Source organism: Cebus imitator, unplaced genomic scaffold (genome assembly GCF_001604975.1).
Source record: "Cebus imitator isolate Cc_AM_T3 unplaced genomic scaffold, Cebus_imitator-1.0 Scaffold114, whole genome shotgun sequence".
In the NCBI taxonomy this organism is placed as follows: Eukaryota; Metazoa; Chordata; class Mammalia; order Primates; family Cebidae; genus Cebus; species Cebus imitator.
Window position 1 is genome coordinate 1,030,055 of NW_016107429.1, and position 10,744 is coordinate 1,040,798.

The 10,744-nt window shown below is 35.5% G+C and overlaps 1 pseudogene; it reads left to right on the forward strand.

The window, feature by feature from the left end:
- The first annotated feature begins 4,610 nt into the window (after positions 1–4,610).
- LOC119472714 lies at positions 4,611–4,729 on the forward strand (annotated as a pseudogene).
- The last annotated feature ends 6,015 nt before the right edge of the window (positions 4,730–10,744 follow it).

Genomic DNA, 10,744 nt, shown 5'->3' on the forward strand with positions numbered 1-10,744 from the left:
AAGATATCAAAATCACCAGTGGTAACAAAGATACCCTACCAAATTATGATACAGAGATAACAAGAGTAATTAAAGAACTAGCAGAAGTAGAAGAGTTCAAATGGAAGTTTTGGAGGTATTCAGCAAGCAGTATAGAAAACCATGAAAATATTTAAAAAAATAGGATTTATGGATTTAGCAATATAAATATTTTGTTCCCTAAGAAACTAAACTAAACATTTATGAGTATGTATTTTACATAATATCATTTTACATTGCTTACTGAGCAATATAAAGTGTTGATTCTCATCTAATAGTGTTCAAATAATTTTTTAATCTTTAGAAATATTTCTCCATCTTTCCTTGCTACCATCCTACTTTTAATCTTTCCTTCATCCTTTCAAAATATATTGTCATAAATGAAATCACTTCTAGCAGCAAGGAAAGATCCTAGACTTGAATTAATATCTCCAAATTATTGTTGCATTATTAGTACATGTTCAAAGAAATAAGAAAAAATTTTACTACCCATTTGCATGGTGTTTAAATGACCATGTTTCATGTAGTTCCTGAGAGCTAGGTTCACTGAAGTCACTTTATAGTGTCTCCAAAAGAAAAATAAGAAGGTGAGGATTTACAATGTCTGCAAGTTTGAGCACTGAATATTTAGTTGATGGCTACGTTTGTGAACATTGCACGTAGCCTGTTGAACAGCAGTTAATAAAAGCATATAGTAATAATTGGAACAGAAATAAATACATAAACAGGAGCAAAATCATCTGGCAGCTATGGGGATAAGAGACTCTATGTGCACAAATTCAGTTTTAAGAAATGAATTTAAAGTTCAGTTAGAACATGTTTTGAGTTCTAGAATGACTGCTATCTGTGAGATATTCAAATAGTTTTGTTAACATGTCTAAGCCTCAATGTAAATGGGCCACAATTGAAGCTAATGCCTAGAAATTTTAAATTATTAAATAGAATATGATAAATTGTACAGAGGTAGAGCTTAATGCCTGGCATTTAGTATGCAATGAATGTTAGATATTACTATTATTAGTTGAAGGGACCTTGTATGAGTCCATTTTCACACTGCTGATAAAGATATACCAGAGACTCAGCAATTTACAGAAGACAGAGGGTTAATTGAACTTACAGTTCCACGTGGCTGGGGAAGGCTCACAATCATGGGGGAAACCTCACAATCATGGAAGAAGCCAAGAAAGAACAAATTATGTCTTTCTTGGATGGCAGCAGGAAACACCTGATAAAATCCTCAGATCTCATGAGACTTATTCACTACCATGAGAACAGTATGTGGTAACCAACCCCATGATTCAATTGTCTCCCACCAAGTCCATCCTACAACACATAGGAATTATGAGAGTACAATTCAAGATGACATTTGGGTGGGGAAAGAGAGCCAAATCACATCATTCCACCCCTGGCCCCTGCCAAACCTCATGTCCTCGCATTTCAAAACTAATCATGCTTTCCCAACAGTCCATGGAAGTCTTAACTCATTTTAGCATTAACTGAGAAGTCTACGGTCCAAAGTCTCATTAGAGAAAAGGCAAGTCCCTTCCACCTATGAACCTGTAAAATCAAAAGCAAGCTATTTATTTCCTAGATAGAATAGGATTATAGACATTGGGCAAATACAACCATTCCAAATGAGAGAAATTGGCCAAAACAAAGGGGTTATGGGCCCCATGCAAGTCCAGCATCCAGTGGGGCAGTCAGATCTTAAAGCTCCAAAATGATCTCTTTTGATTCCATGTCTCATAACCAGGTCATGCTGATGAAAAAGGTGGATTCCCATTGTCTTGGGCAGCTCTGCCCCTGTAGCTTTGCAAAGTACAGCCTCTCTCCTGGCTGCTTTCACAGCTGATGTTGGGTGTCTCCGGCTTTTCCAGGCACACCATGCAAGCTGTTGGTGAGTCTATCATTCTGGGGTCTGGAGAATAGTGGCCCTCTGCTCACAGCTACACTAGGCAGTGCGCCAGTAGGGACTCTGTGTGGGGGCTCCAACCCCACATTTCCCTTCGGCACTGCCCTAGCAGAGGTTCTCCATGAGAGCACCACCAATGCAGCCAACTTCTGAAATATAAGTAGAGGTTCCCAAACCTTAATTCTTGACTTCTGTGCACTGCAGGCTCAACACCACGAAGAAGCTGCCAAGGCTTGGGGCTTGCACCATCTGAAGCCATAGCCTGAGCTCTAAATTGGCCCCTTTCAGCTATGGCTGGAACAGTTGAGACACAGAGCGCTAATTCCCTAGGCTGCACACAGCTCAGGAACCCTGGGCTTGGTCCACTTTTTCCTCGTAGGCCTCTAGGCCTGTGATGGAAGGGGCTACTGTAAAGACCTCTGTCATGCTCTGGAGACATATTCCCCATTGTCTTGGGGATGAACATTTACCTCCTTGTTACTTATGCAAAAATTTCCACCCAGCTTGAACTTTAATTGATTTCTAACTGAGATTTAATTGGACTTACAATTCCACGTGGCTGGGGAAGCCTTAAAAGCATGGCAGAAGCTGAGGAAGAACAAATCACATCTTACATGGATGACAGCAGGCAAAGAGAGAATAAGGAAAATGCAAAATTAGAAACACCTGATAAAACCATCCGATCTCGTGAGACTTATTCACTACCACAAGAACAATAGGGAAGAAACTGCTTCCATGATTCAATTATCTCCTGCTGGGTACGTCCCACAACATATGGGAATTATGGGAGTACAATTCAAGATGAAATTTGGGTATAGACACAAAGCCAAACAATATCAGACATCTTTCATAGTATTCCCAACCCATGTTGTTTGTTTAATGATTGGTTGTTTAACAAAAATAAGGTGTACACTAGTTTCAAAAGCAAGAACTTTACTTCTAAAATCCTGTGTGATTATATTCCTTTAATTTCAGAAATATAACAAATACAAGTTTAACTGAATAAAATTAGTAAGTAAGTGAAAATCAGAATCTCTTCAATTTCTTTTGTGAACTAATTCCTGGGAAATTAATTTTTTTCACTTCCACCTGAAACTGGAGTTCTGTTAGCTTTCTCTTCCCCTGGGAGGTTATGAGTCCAACTGGAATTATTCATAAGTCACAAGGAACCCCATGTCAGACACCCATAAGCCAAACACAAATCACTTATAGAAAATAGTACATATGCCAGGCTTGGTGGCTCGCACCTGTAATCCCAGCACTTTGGGAGGCCAATTTGAGTAGATTGCCTGAGGTCAGGTGTTTGAGACCAGTCTGGCTAACGGTGAAACCCTGTCTCTACTAAAAAATGCAAAAAATTTAGCCAGGGGTGGTGGTGTGTGCCTGTAATCTCAGCTACTCAGGAGGCTGAGGCAGGGGAATTGCTTGAACCAGTGAGGTGGGGGTTGCAGTTAGCTGAGATCATGCCACTGTACTCCAGCCTGGGTGACATAGCGAGATTCTGTCTCAAAAAAAGAAAATAGTACATATATAGATCATTTACATTTTACAGTCACCTCAATTCGATTGATGTAATCGCTTTTTCTTGTAATTTAAATTCATGCAATTATAATCATCGTATACTTTGATAAGGAGAGCTGTACCTTTCTGTTTAGATGTCAATGCAAAAAATCTATATATTTCGGGTCAAGAAACAACACAAACACAAGAGGCCAATGTATAAGATAATTTTGAAGGGAACCATTTGATCTTATTTACAGGCCATTTACAGAATGAACAATGGAGAATAGTTTATCTATGGTTGGTGGTGCATTTTTACTTAGGGCAAAGCTATAGGCATAGGCAAAAGCCAGAATTCTGGTTTAATCTTCCTTTCTTCCAGGTGTACAGTTTTATGAAGACCATTTATTATGGAAAAAAGTAAGACTATGTCCAAATGTATTAAAATGACTATTCCGCTGTTTTCTTTAATGCCAAAGTCAGCTATTTAAATAGAGTTCAAAAAAGAAAAGCATTTTAGAAGTTTACAATAAATCATCTCTAGTAATAGAGCAACTAATTTCATTTTTCGCAGTTCTTTCTAGCTGTGCAACTAAAATTGCCTTGTGTAAATTAGTATGAGATTTTTCTTGGGAGAAGCACAGCTTGAGGTTGTAGAAAACCTCTAACACTTATGTCTTATCAGCAATATGCTTTTCTGTTTTGCGATCACAAGTTTTCCTTCTGTCTCTTTTTTACTAAAAAGTCCTGCTGTTTTCCCCCAAACATAGCAAGTGTTATGTCCCCCTGGGCTACAATACTGAACATACTGACACACACTTGTTTCTGTTCCCTTGATGGTGATTTAGACTGAAGTGAGTTTATTGGATTTTTTCCCCCAAAGCTGTGCCAGCATGAAGTGTTGAGCATTTTAACGTAACAGTATAATTAACATATATTTAAAAATACTGGATAATGTGAGAAAACAAACGTTTTAAAAATTATATATAACAGAATTTGTTGATATTAAATAACTCAACATCTTTTTATGTATAGTTACTGCTGTTTTGTAATCAGAGTTTAAATAAAATATTGTTTCACAATATATATACTCAACATAGTTGTACTTTTAAAGGAGCTTCCAATTAAATTCCATTTTTTGTTGATTTGATTAACGTTTTTATTTTAAAATATTTGTGTCATCTACGGCCATACCACCCTGAATGTGCACAATCTCGTCTGATCTCAGAAGCTAAGCAGGGTTGGGCCTGCTTAGTACTTGGATGGGAGACCATCTGGGAATACCAAGTGCCATAGGCATTTAAAAAATAAAATAAAATAAAATATTTATATGTCATTTTCTTAAAACAACTTAAAAATGTGGATATGGCTTACTAAAAATTTTACATAAGCTTAATCATTCTAGTTTCTCACAAAGAAAATATTATGATATATGTTGATATATAGCTTATAATATTAAAAGCATACTAAATTTCAAGCATCGATTTTCACACAAAATAGATTATTAACATATAACACTTTATTGTTCTTACTAATCCTAATACCTAGTAATATTAGCATCTCTTATATTAAATATTAACTGCTGCAAATGCATCTTTTCTTAAAGATGAAAAAATTATTTGCAAAAATTTAATGATTAGTTAAATTCTATTCTATAGGTAAATTTGATCAGTAGTAAGACCATTGCACTGAACAGCACTGAATGAACACTGTACAGTGTTGGCCGTACAAAATCTAAACGACATCCAAAATCTTATAGACTTGAACTTAGTATTTTAAAGTTAATAATTTAAGGTTATAAATCTTGGATATATCTATAATTTTATAATATCAATTAAGATTGGTTTTACTTTTTTGTTTAATAATCTCAAATATGGTTTCAGATAAAATGATTAGTATTCTGTGATGTAACATTGACTTACGGTGATTCTTCTATATGGAAAGCAATATTTACATATTCATAGTAATTTATTTTTTATTAAAATGAGGCACTGGTTTCAAGATTGAAATTGAGTTGTTTGATTTCAACAATGTCTGTAGTGCTGAGATTGAAGTTTAGCCTATCTTACCTATAGGATTAAGCAGTCAGTGAATCTAGATAAAGAGAGGATGGAGTGTGACAGTGAAAATGAAGGAATCAGGTAACAGGTGGACTGGGTTCAGACCTCAGCTGCCTTACTGATTAGATGTGTGTCCCTGGAAATCTTAATGTTTTGCTTGTAAAATTTACCTAAATAAAATGTTTAAATGATTTATATGAGTCCCTAGCACTGCCAATCTGCAATACAAAATTTAGCTATCAACTGTATTTAAAAAGTATTTTTTTTAGAGCCAGATAACTTTTTTCTTTGATTTTTTTTGTTTAACATATAGTATTATCTTTTTGAACACATTTGAAATTTTAATAAGTTACTAAGCCAGCAAACTGTGGATAAAATCTGTCCCACTGCCTGTCTTTGGAAGTGAAGTTTTATTGGAATGCAGCCTGAATCCATTCATTTATATATTGTCTATGACTGGCTTTGCCTTTATGCTAAAATAAAACTAAGAAGCTATGACAGAGACTTTTTAGAAAACAGAGCCTAAAATATTTACTATTTGACTCTTTATAAGTACAGTGTGCTAAGTCCTGATGTAAACAATCTGGGAGTATTTTTCATTCAATCAGGAGAATCTTGCTACATAATACGTGAAATGCAGACAATCTCGTTGCTCAAACTGCTCCAAAGTTTCATTTCTACATGAGTCACAATGCACATAATGTCAACAATTGCTGTTTATCATTTTCTAAGAACTTTGGGTTTCCTTTTCCTCATTATGTCTTTAAAAATGTGTCATGCTTATACTTCATGTTATAGAATGTGTTGCCTTGTTTCCTTGGGTGACAGGTACTTAGGTGGAAATGGCTGGGACATTAAAATCAGATATGTCTCTTAATAAATGTGTGACTTGGATAAGTCATCAGTCCCCCAAATTTTACTTCCAAAAAAAAAAAAAACCAAAAACAAAATGGGCAGGGCTGAACCCCGTGGCTCACACCTATAATCTCAGCACTTTGGGAGGCTAAGGCGGGTGGATAATGAGGTCAGGAGTTCAAGGTCAGCCTGACGAAGATGGTAAAACCCCTTCTCTACTAAAAATACAAAAAATTAGCCAGGCCTGGTGGTGGGCACCTGTAATCCCAGCTAGTCAGGTGGCTGAGGCAGAGAATTGCTTGAACCCAGGAGGCAGAGGTTGCAGTGAGCCAAGATCACACCACTGCACTCCAGCCTGAGTGACAGAGAGAGACACCTTCTTAAAAAAAAAAAAAAAAGATAGGGTTTCCAGTACATGGTGGGGCTCATTAACCACATTTATTTTAACGATAAAATAATTTATCAAGCAAAGCAGAAAAGTGTTTTAGGTTTACAAATGAGAACTAGTAGTTGAATGTCAAATTGTTTGTTAGTTGAGAGGGAAAGAAAAAGAGATCTAAGATATATAGTGCGGTGGTTAGAACACAGGTTTGGAATTCTGATTTCACATGCTCATATCCTATTTTATCTCTTATTAACTGCGTGATCTTAGCCACGATCCTTTATTTGTGCCTTAGTTATCCTTATTTATATTGAATAAATGCTTCTTACTTGATAGAGTCCTTTGGGTAGATAAATAAGCTCATATATAAAATACTCAAATTACTATGCCTAAAGTAAGTATTACAAAAGCATTAGCTATTGGCATTGATCATTGTCATCAATGCATTAGAAATTCTAGAATTATGCTAATTAATAGTTGCAAAAATTTTAGGCTTTGTTATTCTCCCCAGTAAAGGTGGTGGCAAGTAGCAAAGCAGAGAAAAAGAGAAGGAAAGGAGGGAGGGAGACAAGTAAGAAGAAAGGAGTAGAGGGGAAGGAGAAAGAGAGGGAGAGAGAAGAAATCTATGGTACCATATATTGAAACAGCTTGCTCAGCCTCTCACAGTAAAATTGATGGATCTATAACTCATACACAGATCTGTGTGATTCCACAGTGAAACTCCTCTTCTGTCTCCACAACTAATATTCTTTCACTTACTCTAAGGTCAATTTTGCCCCTGAATGATGTTCTATTATTATCATGCTATGTCATTTTTTTTAGTGTAGCTATAATTATAGAGGTCAGTGGGAAGGCATATTTAAGCACAAAATGCCTTTTGTATATGCTATCTTGTTGAGATTCACAACAAGTTTTTGAAGTTGGTAGTTACAGAAAAGATAAAAGTTTAACAAAGTCACACACTTCAAAGTTTAGATTAAGGCCTTTTGAACCCATGTAGCATCCCTTTGTTTGTTCTTTCAAACAAAACGTTCCCATCTTCTTAAAGCTTACTCTCTAGTTTTGAAAAGGAGCCATCCACACATTCACATATGCACCTTATATATTTTATCATATTATATTGTATGCGTGCACATATTATATACTTACACCATATGATTGTCATGTAAATATTTGTCTCATTTGTAAATTTCACATATGCTACACATAAGCACACCACACATGTCCTATTGACACTTAAATTATAAGCCTGTGATAGGCAAAATATTTGCACCTCAAAGATGTCCATGTCCTAATACCCAGAACCTGTGAATATGTAACCTTACATGTCAAAAGTGCTTTTGCAGATGTGATAGAGTTAGGAATTTGAAACTTGGTTATCATCTTAGATTATCTAGGTGGTTCCAGTGTAATCAGAAAGGTCTTTATAAAGCACAGACTAGTGTAATACGACAGTCAGGAAGGAAGAGAAAAAGAGTCAAAGATGCTACACTTTTGGTTTTGAAGATGGACGAAGAGATTGAGAAATAAAGAAATACTTTCTACCCTAAAACCTCTGGAAGGAACACGGCCTGCCAATCAATGTGAAACTCTAATCTTCAGAACCATACTGTAAAAACAGTGGTACATTAAGTCACTATATTTGTGGTAGTTTGTTAAAACAGTAACAAGGAAGAAATGCAATCACAGCTAATCAGACAGAAAAAAGACATAGTAGGTGCTTTTTAGGAAATTTCAGTCTAGAAACTAAAGAGACATATGAATTAAAATTTTAACATAGTGTAGTGAGTGCTGTGATCATTATACTATCCCACTTCTTCCTTTTCTACTTAATTTTTCTATGCAGCCTGTGTCACCAGATAGCATATTCTATATTTGTATATCCTTTTTATCCCACTAGAATTATTGCTTCATGGAGATGGGATTTTTTTTTTCTTTTTTTTTTAAGTGCTAAATACCACTGTCTAGAACAGATCTATTACATGAGAATTGCTCAAAAATTACTTTCTAAATTTATGAATGAACAAAGCCCTGAAGGCTATATATGTGAGTATGGACAAAAAGTATTGAACATAGAGATATCATGGAGAATCAAAGTAATTTTCTATTTGATAATGAAGTATTTTTTCTTCCCACAACTATGTTCATGCAGCATTTTGAATGTAATACTCAACAAGGCTGGGCTAAACAGCCTTACAAGCTGGGCTAAGCTTTCCCATTTTTAAGAAGGAAAGGATATTAGTGCTGCTGGACCATTAAGGATGAGTATAGGCCTTGATATTTGATAAAAAGCAAATAAACAAAAGAAACAAGCCAGGAAAAGGTAAACAATTAGGAATGAGTAAGATGTGATTATTAGATGATTAATTAATAGTATTATTAATTTAAGGGACATACCTGAAAATACTGGAAAATAACTTTTGATAGATTTTGTTATCTGTAGATGTATAATAAAAGAAATTATTATCCAGAATATTTATTCTAAGATACCTATTTTTGATAAAATATATGTAAGTCATTTGGAAATTAATGTTATATAACTGAAATAGCATGAACTTTAGTAAAAGGTAGAACTAGGTTTAATACCCAGAACCATTGTTTACTATAAAATTATTTTAATTATTTAGTCTTCGCTTCATTGTCCTTACCTTACAAGATGGTTGTGATGAATAGAAATAAAATATGTAGACCAGGTGAGGTGGCTCATGCCTGTAATCCCAGTACCCTGGAAGGCCAAGTGGGGAAGATTTATTGAGCCTAGGAGTTAGAGACCAGCCTAGGCAAAATGGTGAGACTCCACCTCTACAAAAAAAAAAAAAAAAAAAAGAAAAAAAATTAGCCTAGTGTGATGGCATGACTATAATCCTAGCTACATGGGAGGCTAAGACAGGAGGATCCATTGAGCCCTGGAGTTGAAGGCAGCAGTGAGCTATGATTGTACCACTGCACTCAAGCCTGGGTGACAAAGTGAGATGCACATCTCTTAAAAAAATTAAGTACCTAAATATATTATGTAAAGTATCTAGATGATATGATTTTTCATATACAAAATACGGAAGTTAATGTTGCCCCAACAAATTTTTTTATTTGAGAAAGGGTCTCTCAAAATAAAAAAGAATAATAAAAAAAAAAGAAAGAAAAAAGAAAAAAAAATTAAAGAGAAAGGGTCTCTCTCTGTTGCCCAGGCTGGAATGCAGTGGTGTGATCATAGATCACTATAGTCTTGAACTCCTGTGCTCAAGGGATTCTCCCACCTCAACTTCCCAAGTAGCTAGGACTATAGGCATGCCACCACAACAAGCTAATTTAAAAAAAAAAATGTTGTGTAGACAGTCTCACTATGTTGTGCAGGCTGGTCTTGGGCTCCTTGCCTCAAACAGTTCTGTAGTGTTGGCCCCCCGAAGTGCTGGGTTTACAGGTGTGAGTCACCACACGCAGTCTACAATTTGGTTTAAAATTCACATCCTGTTTTAGACACTTTCAATTTAAATATATAAAATGCGGAGAAATAAAGTTGTTTAACTGGCATGCAAGGTTATGACATGTGTATAACTATGTAACAAATCTGCACAATCTGCACATGTACCCCAAAACTTAAAGTATAATAAATTTAAAAAAAGAAATGTAAAGTAATCAGAGCAATTGGAGCAAAGTTTCTTTTTGACCCTTAGCCACTCTTCTCTTCCCACCTGTATTTAATAACCAGTTACTTCTCTTCCTGCTCTTCTAAGTGGCGACAGTCCTCAGTTTGATATTCATGGCAACCCATTTAGGCATAGTGTCACTCAGGGATGTGTAGTGCAGAAGCATACCCTTCATCAAGGCTCCTTTTGTATAGATTGCCAAAAGCATAAGTGCACATGGGACACCACTGGTGGAAGATCATTTGCAAATTCAATATAGCAGTGTACGTAAGAGAATATGAGACATTTATTGATCCAAACCTCATAAATGATCATTTCCATATTTAAAATGCATAGATAAATAAAAGAAATGTTTTAAAATATTTTGTGGTAT